General features: G+C 44.4%; 1 long non-coding RNA gene across 1 annotated transcript in view; it reads left to right on the top strand.

Moving 5' to 3' along the window:
* LOC146808785 (uncharacterized) overlaps nucleotides 1–11,290 on the top strand; it is a 91,363-nt gene extending 80,073 nt beyond the window's left edge. Inside the window, exon 3 of the long non-coding RNA XR_014966261.1 lies at nucleotides 9,985–11,290. This is a non-coding gene — a long non-coding RNA (uncharacterized LOC146808785). The remainder of the gene's footprint in view (nucleotides 1–9,984) is intronic.
* The last annotated feature ends 5,741 nt before the right edge of the window (nucleotides 11,291–17,031 follow it).

The following is a 17,031-nucleotide window of genomic DNA, read 5'->3' as shown; positions in this document are numbered from 1 at the left end:
CTCAGGGCAGATGGACCAGTCAACAAAAACTGCTCCACATCAACCACCTGGAACTCTTAGCAGTGTTCCTAGCACTAAAATACTTTCAAATTCACCTAAAGAACAAAACTGTCCTCATACGCACAGACAACATGACGACAATGTATTATATACAGAAACAGGGAGGGACACACTCTCTCCAACTGTCCCAACTGGCACAGCAAATCTGGAGATGGGCAATTCCCCAAAACATCTACCTGTTAGCAGAACATCTCCCAGGGATCCACAACCAAGTGGCCGACCTCCTAAGTCGCCACACACAACAGATCCACGAATGGGAACTACACCCCAAGGTTCTACTCCCCTTCTTCCAAAAGTGGGGACAACCAGACATAGACCTGTTCGCCACTCCCGAAAACACAAAATGCCCAACCTTCGCCGCCAGGTTTCCACACCCACAGTCGAAGGGCAATGCCCTATGGATGAACTGGTCAGGCAGATTTGCGTACGCCTTTCCGCCTCTCCCACTAGTTCCATTTGTGGTACGCAAACTGAAACAACAGTCACTAACACTAATACTAGTGGCTCCCACTTGGGCACGTCAACCATGGTTCACCACACTTCTGGAACTATCTTTAGTTCCACATCAAAAGCTACACCTCTCCCCGGATCTGTTAACCCAGAACCATGGAGAAATCAGACACCCAGATCCTCAAACACTGAACCTAGCGATCTGGCTCCTGAGGTCTTAGAGTTCGGTTACCTCAATCTCCCTCCAGACTGTATGAATATCATAAAAGAAGCCAGACGCCCTACTACTAGAGCGTGTTATGCCGCTAAATGGAAACGATTTGCCATCTACTGCGCTAATAATGACATACATCCATTGGATGCTTCCATCCAAAACATCATTTGCTATCTACTACACTTGCAAAGATGCAATCTAGCGTATTCCTCTATACGATTACACCTAGCAGCCTTGGCAGCCTACTTGCAAAATAGGCAACACCTGTCCCTTTTTAAGGTACCAGCCATCAAAGCGTTTATGGAAGGTCTCAAAAGGATTCTTCCCCCAAGATTGCCACCTGCCCCAGTGTGGAATCTCAATGTGGTTCTAACAAGACTCATGGGCCCCCCATTTGAACCTATGCACAAATGTGAATTGCAATTCCTAACATGGAAGGTAGCCTTCCTTATCGCAATCACTTCCCTGCGCAGAGTAAGTGAAATACAAGCCCTTACACTTGAAGAACCTTTCTTACAACTACACCGTAACAAAGTGGTTCTTAGGACAAACCCTAAATTTCTTCCAAAAGTGATTTCCCCTTTCCACCTTAACCAATCAGTAGAACTACCGGTCTTTTTCCCAAATCCAGACTCGGTAGCTGAAAGGGCCCTACATACCTTAGATGTTAAAAGAGCATTGCTTTATTACATCGACAGAACAAAACCTTTTCGAAAGACAAAACAACTCTTTGTTGCTTTCGCGCCACCACACAAAGGCAACCCGATCTCCAAATCAGGAATAGCCAGGTGGATAGTTAAATGCATCCAAATATGCTACCTCAAGGCTAAACGTACACTCACAGTTCCCCCTAGGGCGCACTCCACGCGTAAAATAGGGGCTTCTATGGCCTTCTTAGGCAATATTCCCTTAGAAGACATTTGCAAGGCAGCCACATGGTCTACCACGCATACCTTCACTAAACACTATTGTGTTGACGTGCAGGCCAAACAACAGGCCTCCGTGGGCCAGGCTGTCCTAAAAACTTTATTTCAAACTGCTGCAACGGATACAGGCGACCACCGCTAAGGGGAGCACTGCTGTATAATCTATCCTCAGTGTGTGATCTGCAGCTCATATGCCTCGAACGGAATATGCTACTTACCAGTATGCATCTGTTCTTGGCATGTAGAGCTGCAGAGTCACACACGCCCGCCCGCCTCCCCGGGACCTGTATCTGTTCCAGCATCCGTCTTACTTAGACATTACACATGGACATCCTTTCTTTCTTTTCTATATACTCCATCTTTTCCCATCATGGCGAAAAACAATCTGCCGATGGAGTGGATGCCCATGCGCACTGTTGTCCAGGGGAGGAGTCACCAACCTCGTGACCAAAGACTTCTCCGAAGACAACAACAACCTGCAATCATCCGAGCCCAACACCAGATGGCGATCTTATCCTCAGTGTGTGACTCTGCAGCTCTACATGCCAAGAACAGATGCATACTGGTAAGTAGCATATTCCTTAACTGGTCCAGACAGATGTGCTCCGTCGACGCCGTTTCACCAATCCTTAACACAGCCCAATAGGGGAGCGCCTCGATGTGGTCACTGCACACGAGCACTTGTGCAATCTCTCATGTACAACTGCCAGCACATACGCCACATATCAAGGCATCCCATGCACGGGTATCACGGTTACACTCCTAGTCGTGGTCCAACAGGGGGCGCACACACAAGTCATAATCTAGTTCAGCTAGCATTGTGTTAGAATATGAGACGTTATTTCGCATGCCATTACTTCGTATGCTATTACTACACGGATATTACATAGCAATAATCGTTACTACGCAAGTTTTTACTTTGCATGCCATTACAATGAAATTGTTAATGTATGCAAAGTAAAACTTACCTACTAATAAAAATGGTATGCGGAATAACGTGTCATACTACCTTACACCTCAAAAACACCAAAACACTACCAATACACTAAAACACTACACTACCCTACACTACTGAAACACCACTACACTACCCTAAACCCTAAATCACTAGCCCCTGCACGAACATACACATTCCCCTACTCCTGTCCCTACACTCATTCACTAACCATCACAACCCCCGACACTACACTAAACCCTAAATCACTACACTAACCCCACAGCACTACCCTAAACCCCAAAACACTCCCGCCAGCACGACCCTGCCCCTTCCCCCAGTCAGTTCCCTACTCCCAAACCCTACCCTGCACAACCCCTGACACTACCCTTAACCCTAAAACACTACCCTACACTTCACTAACCCCACAACACTACCCTAAACCCTAAAACACTAACCCTAGCACGAACATGCCCCTACCCCCAGTCCGTTCCCTACTCCCAAACACTACCATTCACGACCCCATACAATACACTACACCCAAATACACTACTTTACACTACACCTACACAACTTCACTTACCTCTCTCTCCTCGTGGATCACCTTCCACTGCTCCAGCTTCCTGCGTCTTCAGTCGTACTACTTTTTTTTTTACAAACAGAAGCGCCTAAATAAAAACAACGATGTGGATATCCTCCGAAGTAACGGTCATGCTCAGTAAAACCATGCAAAGTAATGGTTTCTGCGCACTAACGATGCGAAGTAAAGGCAATCTGAAGTAGTGGCTGCGTAGAAAAGGTCACCCACCTTGTGTTAGATAGACAGACATCCATGGGCCACTCGAATGTGCATGATCGACAGTGGAACCAGGGCTGGACGCAGGTGACGTCAGCAAGACGGAAGATCAGACGGTAACTGATGCGCAACACTGCCAGTTGCAGTACTCCCAACAAATGCAGCATATGTGCACGGTACAGTCCCACATGACGGGGGTTGTGCTATGCCCGGGATGTCCTGACATTGCGTTGCTGGGTATAGTAGAACTGGCACTCTTCTGACCTGAGGCAGTTATGTGGCTGATATGCCACAACTCGGAGCAATGAGTCATATGTGTGTGCAAGGTTTCGACGTATGGGTTGTTGTCTACATAAGTGTCAAGGGCATCCCATGCAGGAGTACCTCAAGCAGGGACACACAACAGTTGGCATGTATGAGCCAGGAGCCCAAGCAGCCTTGCGCTCCTTGTACAATTTCTCTCTCTCTCTCTTTCTCTCTCTCTCTCTCTCTTCCTCTCTCTCTTTCTCTCTCTTTCTCTCTTTCTCTCTCTTTCTCGCTCTCTCGCCCTCTCTCTCTTTCTCTTTCTCTCTCTTTCTCTTACTTTTTCTCTCTCCCTCTCTCTCTCTCCCTCTCTCACTCTCTCTCTTTCTCTCTAATTCTCTCTCTCTCTCTCTCTCTCTCTCTTTCTCTCTCTCTCTCTCTCTCTCTCTCTCTCTCTCTCTCTCTCTCTGTCCTTTGAGCGCATGACACGCCTTCTTATCTTGAATTTTGTCTTGCAGGCTGTGACTTACAGATTGTCCAGGGAAGACCCGCCATGATTCTTCCAAATAGTTGCTTTGAGTTAAATTTGAATGTGATGTTTTATTTTGAATTTCAATAGTGAATGAACGATTCTCCTTTTTCTGACCACATATGAATGTTAATTGTTGTAACTGTGTGACATCAGGCGAATTGTTTTGTTCATGATTTCGTAAAGTTGATGTGAAATAACTTTGTCTGGGGGGCCCGGGGTAGGGACCCGGGGGGCAGGGATCCTGGGGGTGGTGGCGGTGGGTGTTGTGGCCCTCTTGGGTATCCGGGCTGCATGATCAGTAGCTCCATGGCATCTGTTGTTCTTCAGGTGTGGCTCTGGGCTGGGCTCCCTTTTATGGTGCAGGTTGTCGTCTGACTTTACACCAGGTAAAAGCAGGTGTTAAATCACTACTGCTAATGCGCCTTATCGCATGTTTTGTGATCTTATCGCCGATCTGGCTGGTCATTGAGAATGTTGTGAAGTGGTGTTATCACGACTTTTTGCACGGGAACGCCTACTCTGCATATAATTATCGTTAGTTGCTGGTGTCATCTGTGGCGATGTTTTTTGCGGCTATCGCAGGAATACTGGTGATATCAGCTGTTAGCACCAGCTTATGAATGGGGCAATAAATGTATCACCACTTTGGCTGAGATAAAGTGCCGATAACTCAGTGATAAATCTTTGAGAATATGACCCACAGTGTTTTTCAGTTTTCGCATAATGATTGTGTCATCTGCGTAGTTGTCATATGATTGGGGTAACCTGTGTGTCATCTTCAGAGTTGTATGGTGATAGGGTAATCAATGTGTGTGACATGTCAGGGTAAATAATCTTATCAGGTCTCGTAGGGGGGGTGAGTTGGAAATGTAACCTTTTTGATGCCACAATGCGGACATGAGTAGCAGGGGTGAATGATGGCTTTGTTACCAGGCTTTATCGGTCTTTGAGATAGGAGGAAGTCCACTTTAAGGAATTTCCTTCTACGCCAAGACTTTTAGAGTTTTAGGGGCACATGTATCAAACTTGCATTTTGTGATAACCAATTAGCAATTTTTAAGTAATCGCTATTTGGTAATGGCAAAATGCAATGCATCAATACAAAGAGCAAACAGACATTCTCTAATTGCGATTCTTTAAGAATCGCGAACACAGGGAATCTCTATTTGATGTTGCCACTCCATTCTTTCCTATGGGCCTCATGGCCCATAGGTGGGAATGGGCTTGCATTGCCTAAATTGTGACTACCTAATTGGTAATCACAAATTAGCTAACGCACAGGCAAGATTGACTGGGGGCCTAAGGCCCCCTGAGGCGCCCCTAACAAAATCAGGTGCACATATAAGGGACACACATGCCCTAGGGGCATATGTGTGCCACATGGCACTTTAAAAAATGCAGTTTTGTTCATTTTTCAAAGTATGCACATATTAGCATCAACTTGAAGTTGATGCTAATTAGCGTTTCCTGAATGCACAGTTCCCATTTAGGAAAGACTTCTTGCATATACATTAGGGAATCGCAAATTGTGATTCCCTATTTGCATTCGCAATTTAGGTAATCCAGGGCCAGCTCTAGGCATGGGCAGCACGGGCAGCTGCCCAGAGCCCCGTGCTGGCTCTCAAACATGGGGCCTTGCACTTTCAAAAACTCCAGAGTTTGGAGGCCCAGGGGGCCCCCTAAGAGTTTATATTTTTTCTATTTTGGTCAATTTCCGCTGGCTGGTCCCTCTCGCTTGGCCTAATTGCTGCATCTGCATGAGGATAGCAGCGATTGGACAGGTTATTAAAGAGCCCTTGTGTGTGAAGTGCACCCTGCCCCTGTTTGAATGAACAGCAGGATGACCTGCAGGGCGCAGACAAAAGATAGAATGACGGCGCCTCACAACGAAAACCGCTCAGCTCACCCAGGATGAGGGAAAGGGAGCACAGAGGTGAAGAAAAGGGCACCACAAACGGAATAAAGTGAGAGGGGGCGGGGAGCAGATAGGTGTGAGTACAGAAGCCAGACAAGGGGTGCATGCAAAGGAGCACAGTCAGAATGTAAAAGTGGCTGGACTAAGGCTTTAAGTGTGCTGGGTCCCTCGAGTCTTTTCCTGGTGGTCAATTAAAACGGACATTGAAACAGGCCCCTATCGGACCCTATATTCATGCCCTTTACCTGCAAAAACAATGACCCAGTGTCTGCAATATAAATGTATAACGCGGTAGCCGTGTTGGACTGGCCTATAGGTCAATCAGGCAGTGCGTGATGGTCTAATCTGTCAGGTTAGTATGTAGGCCGTTTTATGGGCTGTTTGTTGGCCTGCTTTATAGTCAGATGTGCAAATTTTTACTGATGATTTTTACAAACATTGCCTGCAGCAAAATCAAATCAATGCAGTCTCCCATACCTTACAAAACACATAAACAGCATGTCCTTACAAGTTAAAAACTGCTCTAATTTGGAAACATGGGACACTTTTCTAGCTAACTAATTCACTAACGGGGGACACCTTTATTTTTGTGCCGGGCCCTATTTCCTGACCCAGTCTCACACTGCATGATCGGGTAATCCATGGCAGCGATTTTGTTCCTGTTTATATTTACATCCCTTACTTAATCTTGCATTACCCAAGAGTGTTAGCTATGTCCGGGATGTGTGTTTCTGTGTTTCATTTCACAGCATATTACTCTTGTATGGGGCACACATCGTAGTGATTCGCCTCCAGGTGTTTATAACAGGCTACAGTTTAGTGCTTTGGAGTTGAGGCTGAAGGCAGTACAACTTACATACTTTGCCTGTCTGTAGGTCACAAAGGTGTTCAGATTACATGATCATTCAATACATGGCCTCTCTGCAGAGTACACAGAGCAACGGTCCCATATTCCAGTTGTAGTTGGAATTCTGTGGAAATGTGTGTGAAGGAGGTACTCATTGGTCAAAACAGTGGCAGGGTGAACGCAACATAATTTATTGTTATTACTCATTTATCTTAAACAGCCATTGACGAAACCAATTCCCCTGGCTGTTTTTAGATGTGAGTCAGTTGTTGTCTTATATTTCTGGATTCAATCACAGAAAGGTGCGGGAAAGATGAGAAAGAGAGTAGAGCATTGAGGGGGAGGGGGAGGGGGATTTAAAAGGGTCAACATCAACAAGAAAAGATAAGATGCTCCAGGAGGATGGAAAGAGAGAGGTGGATGCAAATGAAGCAGAACAAGGAAAGATGTAATGAGGCTGGGGGAGCGATGAGAGTTGAAGGGGAGTGTATGGATAAGATGTGAGGATATAAGAAAGACAGAAACAGCAAGGGAACATAAGCAGAGTGGAGAGAGAAGTTTTGGTGAGAGGTGGATGGAAGACAGCAGGATCACTGAAAGAGGTCAGAGGTTGGGCGGGATGAGGCAGGAGGGGAGCGGTGGAAGTTAGAAGGGTCAGAAGCAGCAAGAGAAATTTGAATCCTAGAAAAAAGAAGTCAACTTCCAAATTTCTTTCATAAAATGTAATTTACTCATTGACAATGTGCCGGCTTCTGACAACTCCAGGAGTTTGAAGTAGCGTTTGTGCTACGTCAGATGATTTGTGACTGACTCTTGATTGTGGACTTAGAGCAGGCTTAATACTACTAAGACTTAGCACCACATTTGACACTGTATCCCAGCCAGTGCTTATAAATCAGCTAGTACGACTTGGAATGTAAGTATCCCCCTGGTGTGGTGTACCTGTATCCGATTTGAAAAATCTGAAATAATCCACTCACCACCTATTTCTGTTATGTTATAAACCTCTGATTTGTGGAATTTATTGGGTCTCCTCTGTTCAATCTACATAATTCCCACTTAATATTACTCATACAGTACTTTGGTTTCTTGCTGATATCTTGCGCATATTGATACCCAAACATCACTTCACTCAGTGGCAATCTGGTCTTTGCCCAATAATATGTTTGGACTTGTATGCTAGCAGTTGATGTCTGAATGAAGACAAATTCATTAACCTTAAAGTGACCAATCAAGGGTTCTCACTTTGAAGGATCCCATACCATATGGTGTTCTCTTCGGTGGCTGGTGGAGCTGGTTCAATCGCCCACATTGGTGGAGTTAGCAAAAAAAAAATCGATTCATGTTCCAACATCTCCTCCTTTTTATTCGGAACAGATTAACCATGTTTCATCCACTTGCTTTTACTACATCCATAAGCAACACAAATCCATCCCTTTTCTCCCCTCTCACTCCAGTGAAGCTGTTGTGCAGTCAGTTATCTTCTCACTAGACTCTGCAAATGCCCTCTCTCTTTGGCTTCCTGCCTTTTAGCGTTCAGTACCCTTCAATAATTCAGAACAGTGCTTGGCTCCTCATCTGAGACTGCTGCATCGCCAGGCTATTTCTTCTCACCTTTCTGCTGTCTGCTCTGTTTTTGATCTGAAACCCTACATCTGCAAGGCAATATCCATTTTTCATTATGTACTGCATTGAAAAGGTTCTCTCTTTCGACAGCACTCCGTACTGTTCATTCCAGAATCTTATAGTCTGTGCCATCCAGACTCCTGTGCCATCCTAAAATTGAGATGGCCCTGATTGGAGACAGATCCTTTTTCATTCTAGTTGTGCTGGACTGGGACTCTCTCCCTCCTGAGCTATGGGGTGACTCAAATTTTTGGGAAAAACTCTTAAAGCTGTCTGTTCTCCACATCAGTAAAGTCTGCAGCTCTCCTTTGAAGCTCTCTTAGTGCCAGAACGCCTGAATTACATATCATTTTCATTTATCCCTTTCAAGAGAACAATAGCTAAGTTAAATTAATTTAATGTGTTTCCACTTATTAGAGATATAAAATGTATGTGCGTATTTAATTAGGATTATTAATGCTATTTCTAACCATTTTACTTATATCAAAACTAGGTAAGTAGCTTCTTGCGAAGCGTCTTCAAACAATGCCATATAATTAATGCCCAATTGATATTACCTCCTTTGAGGTCACTTCCTCTCAGGTTAAATCTTATGCAAATTATAGGGGCCTCGCATGTTCTATTCTGCCCAGGGCCCCACAAATCCTAGGACCGACCCTGAGGTAATCACAAGAAATTGCCGATGCCTAAATTGTGAATCAGAAATACTTTCATGCATTGCAAAAGGTCATTTTGCAATCGCAAACAGACGATTTTTGCGAATCGCACTGTTTGCGATCGCAAAATACCTTGATGCATGTGTCCCTTAGTCTCCTTAGCAAAGCCAGATGATGGGCAGTGTCAAAGGCTGCTGATAGGTCTAAACGTAGTACTGCTGTCACTCCAGTTTTGTCGAGTCCTAGTTTAAGGTCATTCCATATTGCTATTAATTCTGACTCTGTATCTCTGCCTGAGCTGAACCTGGATTGATCATCTGAAAGTAGATTATTCGCCTCAACATAAGTGGACATCTAGGGAACTGGGAGGAGACAGCCTTCGCTGGCAGTATTAGCACTGATAAGCCACTGGAGCTCAGTCTATTGCTGGAACGATTCAATGATTAGAGGTTCTTTTTTTTGGATTGTCCTGATTAAGGAGGTCATCAGTTGGAGTGGAAGGTTCCTGTATCTAGGAAATTGATTAGAATGCTCATTGCTATGGATCTAGTAGATCTATTGAGGAGAATGATTTTGAAAATGTTTGCTGGGACTGGATCTGCGTAAGATCCGGTCAGACTTCTTGCATTGATTAGCTCACTGAGTTCAGTGATGACTATGTCTCTAACAGATGTTAGTCACTGCTTGTTGTTGATGACTTTTGTTCTGCTGAATCTGTGCTCTGTATGTCGACAGCCTGTTTTTGATCCTTGACATAGTCTTCTAATTTCTTTACTTTTCTCTAGGTGAACTTATTCAATCGTTTGGTTTTTGGGTGCTATCATATGCTGACGACACACGGATTATTGTTACATCATAGATGATGTCCCATCGGTTGCCGTCATTTTCAGATCCTGCCTGTTGGAAGTTAGCAGGTGGATGAAAAACACCTGCCTGAAGCAGAATGCTGATGAAACCAAGGTTCTGGTCTTTGGCACCCAACACTCAATCTGGACTTCAATTTGGTGGCCGGAAGAGTTTGATCGTCTTCCATCGTCAGTAATCTCAGGGTGATCCTGGATGATCAGCTCGTCTCTGAAGACCCTTGAGACGCTCACATGGGATTTGGTGCTCTTTAGAAAGCCTGATTGATTGATGAACAAGTCAGCCGGACTACTAGCTAAACTACTTGTTTCCACAATATTAGATCTTTTAAAAGGTGTTTTCTTTCATTCCAGTTGATCATGTGAAGTGGTTGTTCCTTCCCTGATATCTTTGTCTCTGGACTACTGCAACTCATTGTATCTCGGCATCCCCTTAATAGATTACAGGTAACAAAGAATACGAGGGCTTGACTCATTTTAGACAGTACAAAATGCCAGTCAGTAGCTCAGGAGCTGAGGGGCCTGCCCTGGTGTTCTATCTGGGAAAGAATCATGTTTAAAGCTCTTTGCATATCTCATGAGGCTCTCTACAGTCTGTCCCCCACTTTCTTAGAGCTAAATTCCACTGGTATGTACCTCCAAGTGTGCTGCAATCTGTTACTACCAGGCCGGTGATCATGTCTAAAATCCGCTAGATGGGGTGGAAGATCTTTTCCTATGCCACAGCTTGACTGTCGAATATGCTGCCCTGCCACAATGCAGGACTTAACGACCATTGCCTGTTTAGAAGGAATCTAAAGACGTGGCTCTTTCTCACTGACTCAGTATAGGGTTCTTCCATTTCCATTTAATCTTTTATTATTCCTTCTCCTGGCTATCAATCATTGATTCTTTTGGGGATTTTTTGAGCCTTGACACCTTTGGGTATTTTGCAGACCTCAAAAAATCATAAAATTGTTACTAGACCTGCGGGTCTAGTGACTTAAATAATCAAATCAACCTAATTATAATGCTCTTGACCCATAGACTAGTTTCAAATTATGTGATCCTGGGCAAATATTTTAATTCCCTGAGCCGCCATTTTCTTTTTTTATCACATATGAAAGCACTTTCTAATATGTGATTTCTGCATGTCGGCTGTACAAAGAACACTTTTGTGTGATAGACTAAACTTTTGCTCCATATATAATGCAAATCTAGTTCCATAAAGTATACACATGACCGCTGACTGGCCTCTTGGTTCATTAACTGCACTGTCATAAGGAATGTTTCTCATATCATGTTAAAAAACTATGGGGCAGATTTATGTTGCCTGGCGCATCTCTGCAAATCAGTAGGGATGCGCCAGGAAAGATGTGGCACGCAAGTTTACCCTTGCGCCACCCATGATGCGCCGCATTTACAATGCGGTGCATCATGGCGCAGGAATAAACAGATGCATGTCGCATCTGGGGCGTAAATGTGGCGTAGTGCTGAAGTAGTGTTGCGTGCAGAACGCAACTCCAGCACTCTTCCAACTTGCCCTATCTGTAACGTGGTGCGTCAAGCCAGGCGCAGGGTTTTGACGCATCAGCGTTGGAAAAGTGACTCAGTGAAATCTTGAAGATATTTCAAGGCCTGATTGTGGGCTTTATAAAAATTCAACTCATTCTTTCATTCATTCGCTGTGCAGATGAACTCCTTGGCGATTGAGTGATATAAGCTTGTGATTGTAGTATGGAGGAGGAGCTTTAAATTCTCCAAGGATCCTGTGTCATTCATTTAAGGGGCATTCTGCATTTAGTTTTTAAACATATTTAACGTTCTTTGTTAGAACGCTATCACTTGGAAGTGTTTAGGCACTTTACAATAAAACAAAAACAAAATGTGTAGAAGAAAATAGGTAGATGAATTTGATGGAAGGAAGCAAAGAATTATGAAAGACAAAACAGTCAATTAAGTTTGGGAGAGGAAAGCAGGGTAGATGAGTGGAGATGAAGAGAGGGAGCAAAAAATGATGGAGTGAGACAGAGTAGGTGTGTCTTGGGTAGCTTCCAGAGTCACTGCAAGATAGAGAGAGAAGTGAGGAAGATGGGTGAATTGGAGAGAAAGAGACTCAGGAATGAAAAAACTGAACCAGTCAAGGTAGAGGCAGATGAGGTGCATCTTGGGCAGCTTCAGATGGTGAGGTGCCAGTCTAGGATTTGATGTCACTGGGACCAGAGTGCCAGGATGATGCTAGTGCCCCAAAAAGGAGCAATCTTGAGCGACTGACGTTTTGAACTTGAAGACTTTACCCATCCCCACACATTTCTCCTCCCTTCAGACCTCGGCGGTAACAATGAGAGGTTTGGAGGGCTCTTCATGGGTTTGGAGGGCTCTTCATGGGTTTGGAGGGCTCTTCATGGGTTTGGAGGGCTCTTCATGGGGTTGGAGGGCTCTTCATTGGTTTGGAGGGCTCTTCATGGGTCTGGAGGGCTCTTCATGGGTTTGGAAGGCTCTTCATGGGTCTGGAGGGCTCTTCATGGGTTGGAGGGCTCTTCATGGGTTTGAAGGCTCCACAGCAACATTTAGAAGTGATCGTGGCATTCAGAGGTGGCCACTGAAGCTCTTGAAGAGTGGGGAAAACCAGGATGAATATTTTTCCGGTTGTGACACGTCTAGCTGCGGAGTGAAATGTGGCTTTTAGTGGTGCTAGAGGAAGCCTCTGTCTGCCAGCGAGAATGGATTTGCCAAACTAGGATCCAGATGTACATAGCTTTAGCAACTCGCAAATTGGTCGCTGCATGCTTTGCGACTACTATTTGGAGCAATTCAAATGTTCATAACCCATTTGCAAGCTGAGAAAAGCAAAGCAGTTGGATTGCAAGTTCCTAAATTTGGTGACCATATTTAGCAATGCGCTGATAGGAAATACCAAACAGTGAGTCGCAAAATGTAAGTTCAATACAATCGTAATTAGTGATTGAGAAAATATTCACAATATTTCACGTGTAAATTAGCACTAAGTCAGAACAGGTGGCAACTGACTGTAACCTATAAAAAGACCCAAAATGCATAATGGTCTTTTCAAAATGGCGGCATTGTACGGTGCAGCAAGGACAATGAGGATTTTTTCTCAGCTGAGGAAGAGGAGACAGGATAGGATATACAGAGTCAGGGTGACCATCTTCAACCACACAGAGGAGGAAATCTATGACAAATACAGGCTGAGTAGTGCTGTAATTTTAGATCTCATTGCACTCCTGGGACCTCAACTTGAAAGAAACACGCTGTGCAGTAATGCCATTCCCACACATGTGAAGGTGCTGTGCTCACTACACCTGTTAGCATCTGGTAGTTACCAGGGTGTCACTGCTGTTGCTGGTGGTGTGTGTCAGAGTGCATTGTCACGTTTTTTTTACTCATTCCTCAATGCCATTTTAATATCTATCAAGCAATACATCTATCTACCCAGAATTGCCACCGAAATCCAAGCCACAAAATGGGATTTTTATAGAATTGCCAATTTTCTGCATATAGTAGAGTGTGTGGATTGTACACATGTATCCCCACAATCGCACCTGGAATATGTGTCTTACAACAACTCAACCGACATATCGAGGTTTCGAACCTACTTGACTCCTTCCAATCAAGTTTCAGGAAAGGATGTAGCACTGAAACTGCCATGCTTAATATCACAGATGCCATACTTAGATCCTTAGATGACGGTGATGCCTGCATACTTATCCTTATTGCCTTATCAGCAGCCTTTGACACTGTGAACCACGCAGCCTTACTGGAATCCTTGAGGATCCGTGCTGGTATAAATGGCATTGTCTTAAAATGGTTCACCTCTTACCTCCAACATTTATCACAACAAATCAAAATCAAGTCTTGCCCACACCAGTCTCTCTTGGAGTCCCCCAGGGCTCAATCCTCTCCCCCTCACTGTTCAATCTCGTCATCGAGCCCCTTTCTATAATCCTGAAGCAAGCTGGAATCAAATTCCACTTCTATGCAGATGACACACAACTATACTATAAAATTAAATCCCTCAGTGACATCCGTCATCTCAATGTCACTCTGGGTAATATTCAATCGTGGTTTAATGCTAACCATCTGAAATTAAATCCAACCAAAACCTATTAAAGACTGTATCAATGACCTGACGGCTCTAAACTGTACTCTCACTCTTTCCCATTCGGCTAAATCCTTAGGTTTCACCCTGGATAAAGACTTGTCAATGAAAGAACACATCAGAAACTCAGCCAAAGGAGCGATGTACACACTTAAACACCTTAAACAAATCAAACCATTCATTCCCTCGGATGACTTCAAATGGGTCGTTCAATCTTTGGTCCTCTTCAAACTTGACTACGGGAATGCTATCATCACAGGGACCCCGAAATCGTACCTCGTTCCCCTCAGATCTGTACTAAACATGGCAGCCAGGCTCATAACAGATATTAAACGATTTGAGCACATCACGCCTGCACTCAAAACCCTCAAATGGCTTCCTATAGAAGGAAGATGCAATTTCAAAACCGCCTGTATCACCTACAAAGCCATTCACTCACACACCCCTGAATACTTAGACAACAAACTCATTAAATCAGGAAGTACCAGAGCATTGAGAAGCTCCAACATACTTCTTCTTGTTCCTAGGTTGCATCCTAATCAGCGGTGCAGGACCGCCGCATGTATGGCAGCCGGACCCAGTACCGCGAATATGGCGGACGAACTTCATCCCAATAGGCCCCTTAGTGTATTATTTATTCCCTGGCTCCTGATTATGCAAAGTGCTGTGATACCCCCGGGTCTAGCTAGCGCTATATAAAACTTTTGATAAATAAATAAATGACATATTTTACGAAACACAAAAACTCACGTTGAGTTAACATACAGGTGATGTGTAACACTGAGAACAGCATTAGTGGTGTTGTACCCCAGGTCCCCGGAAGCACCCATGATTCCTTCATGTTCAGGCCAGCGGCATCTCCCAATGGCCAGAACATGGGGAGCTTGATGATGTATATTTATTAGGTAATGCAGCGTAGTGTAAAGTGTGAAGAGCAGTATTGTGACATTCATTGTGTGACCGGACATCCATGTGCATGTCTTGCACAGGTGCTGTATGCTGTACGACCCTGGAATTGGACACCATACCTCTCACCAAATAACCCCGTTGAGCAGCGCTACAATGTTGCACAGATATGCATCAGAGGGATACCTGAGCAGACGTTTGGGTTGTTGAAAAACAGATTTTAGTGTTTATGTAAGAGAATGGTAAGCACTACAGTGTGCACCAGAAATATCATGCAAAATCATAGCCACTTGTGTAGTATTGCACAACATTGCCACCAGGAGAGGAATACGTATCATAGCGTCAGACTCTGAGTCGGAAGATGGCGATATTGCACTTCCAACACAGCAGCGAGCAGAGGAAAGGAGATCAGTGGAGGGAAGGCGGCGACGGGACCACATTGCCAACAATTTGTTTGGAAGGTAAGTCAACGCTTATAATGCTTTTGATCATCTTCTCAAACAACAGAAATGTGATAATCCTTGAAAGCTAATCTCTTTAATGACTGGTATGTGTGTTATTTTCTTCATTAACAATAAAGAAATAGCAAGTCATGCAATGCTCAATAATCCACCAGATATGACCATTATCAGATATGAGAAACTCTTAAAAATATATCAACATTAATGCTTTCTGCCCCTGCAGCCTGATGGTGTACTCTCACGATGTTTGGCAGATTGTGTCCAGCTGCTTCTGTGCCTTTGTGTTGTGGTATCGGTAGTGGAGAGGCTACTGATGTGAGAGAGGTCTTCCCTCCCCTGCCCGCCACCAGATGTGCCACCTTCAATGCGGTCTGTTTGCATTGCCTCAATGGCTTTTGTGATGAGTTGCAGTCCCCTTGTTGAGTCACCACTGAAGTGGCCCTTTTCGACTTGGACATTAACTGTCCTCCTACAAAGGCTAGTTGTGGCACGTACCAATGTGCTGATTAAATGGCTTAGAGTGTCCATTCTGGTAGCAAAGTGCCTCTCACAGGGCTTTTGGTTTGTGTCAGTGTCTGCTAGTTGGACTCACAACTTTTTGATTGCAGCTGTCATGCTGTCAATCCTCATGTCAATGTGATTTTGATTATCCACCAACTGTGTGGACACATTGACCAATCCAAAGGACATTGTAAGTTGCATGGTCAATAACCTCCTTTTCATGGTTTGTATCTGGTTCTGTTGCAGGCATTGAACCTATAACATGAAGTTCTCAATGCTCTACAAAGACCTGGGTGTTGTCAGCTGCTTGTGGACTGGACAAGATTGGCTGTGAGACAGATCCTGGCCTGCGTTATGGTCAACCATGTCCCAGAAGGTGCTGCTTGGCTGTGGTTGGCCAGCAACCTCCTCTGGTGATGAAGGCTGTGGTGTACATGCAGCACTACCGTTGTGCCCATGTGATGTTAAGCAAGGTCTAGTTTTACCATTTAGTGCCCCAGGTCCATTCTGTCCACATCTAAAGCATGAGAGTCTCAAATGTCCCTGCCAACCCAAAGACAGGGTTGTGATAAATTGTCCACACTGCCTTGAGCATCTGCAGAGGCAGTAGGCCTCATGCCTTCATGTAACCTCAGAATTGTCTCTCTTATGAAGGCCAATAACCTCAGGTCACTGTCTTTCTGATGAACAAGTCTCCGAGCCCCTTTCCTCTGTGTGTACATCTTTCTGAACATCGAGAAGATGTAGCAATATCAGGATGCAGCTGTCATCTAGAAGAACAGGATGGGTTAAGAGTAGGAGTGGGGGCCAGCTGGGACTTTCTGTAGCTTCTCACCTGATGCTTTGCTAGCTTTGGAAACTAAGACAGTAAAATGGCTTAAAATAAACAATAAACTTTTGATAATAATAATAATATTAATAATCCACATTGGTAAAGCGCGAACAATCACCCGTAAGGGTCACTAGGCGCTGGGGGCCGCCGGGAAGATTAAGCAAGCTATT

This window comes from Triturus cristatus, chromosome 7, assembly GCF_964204655.1.
Source record: "Triturus cristatus chromosome 7, aTriCri1.1, whole genome shotgun sequence".
Classification (NCBI taxonomy): Eukaryota; Metazoa; Chordata; class Amphibia; order Caudata; family Salamandridae; genus Triturus; species Triturus cristatus.
The sequence above is the reverse complement of the archived record's forward strand: the minus strand, read 5'-3'. Positions and strand labels throughout refer to the sequence as shown.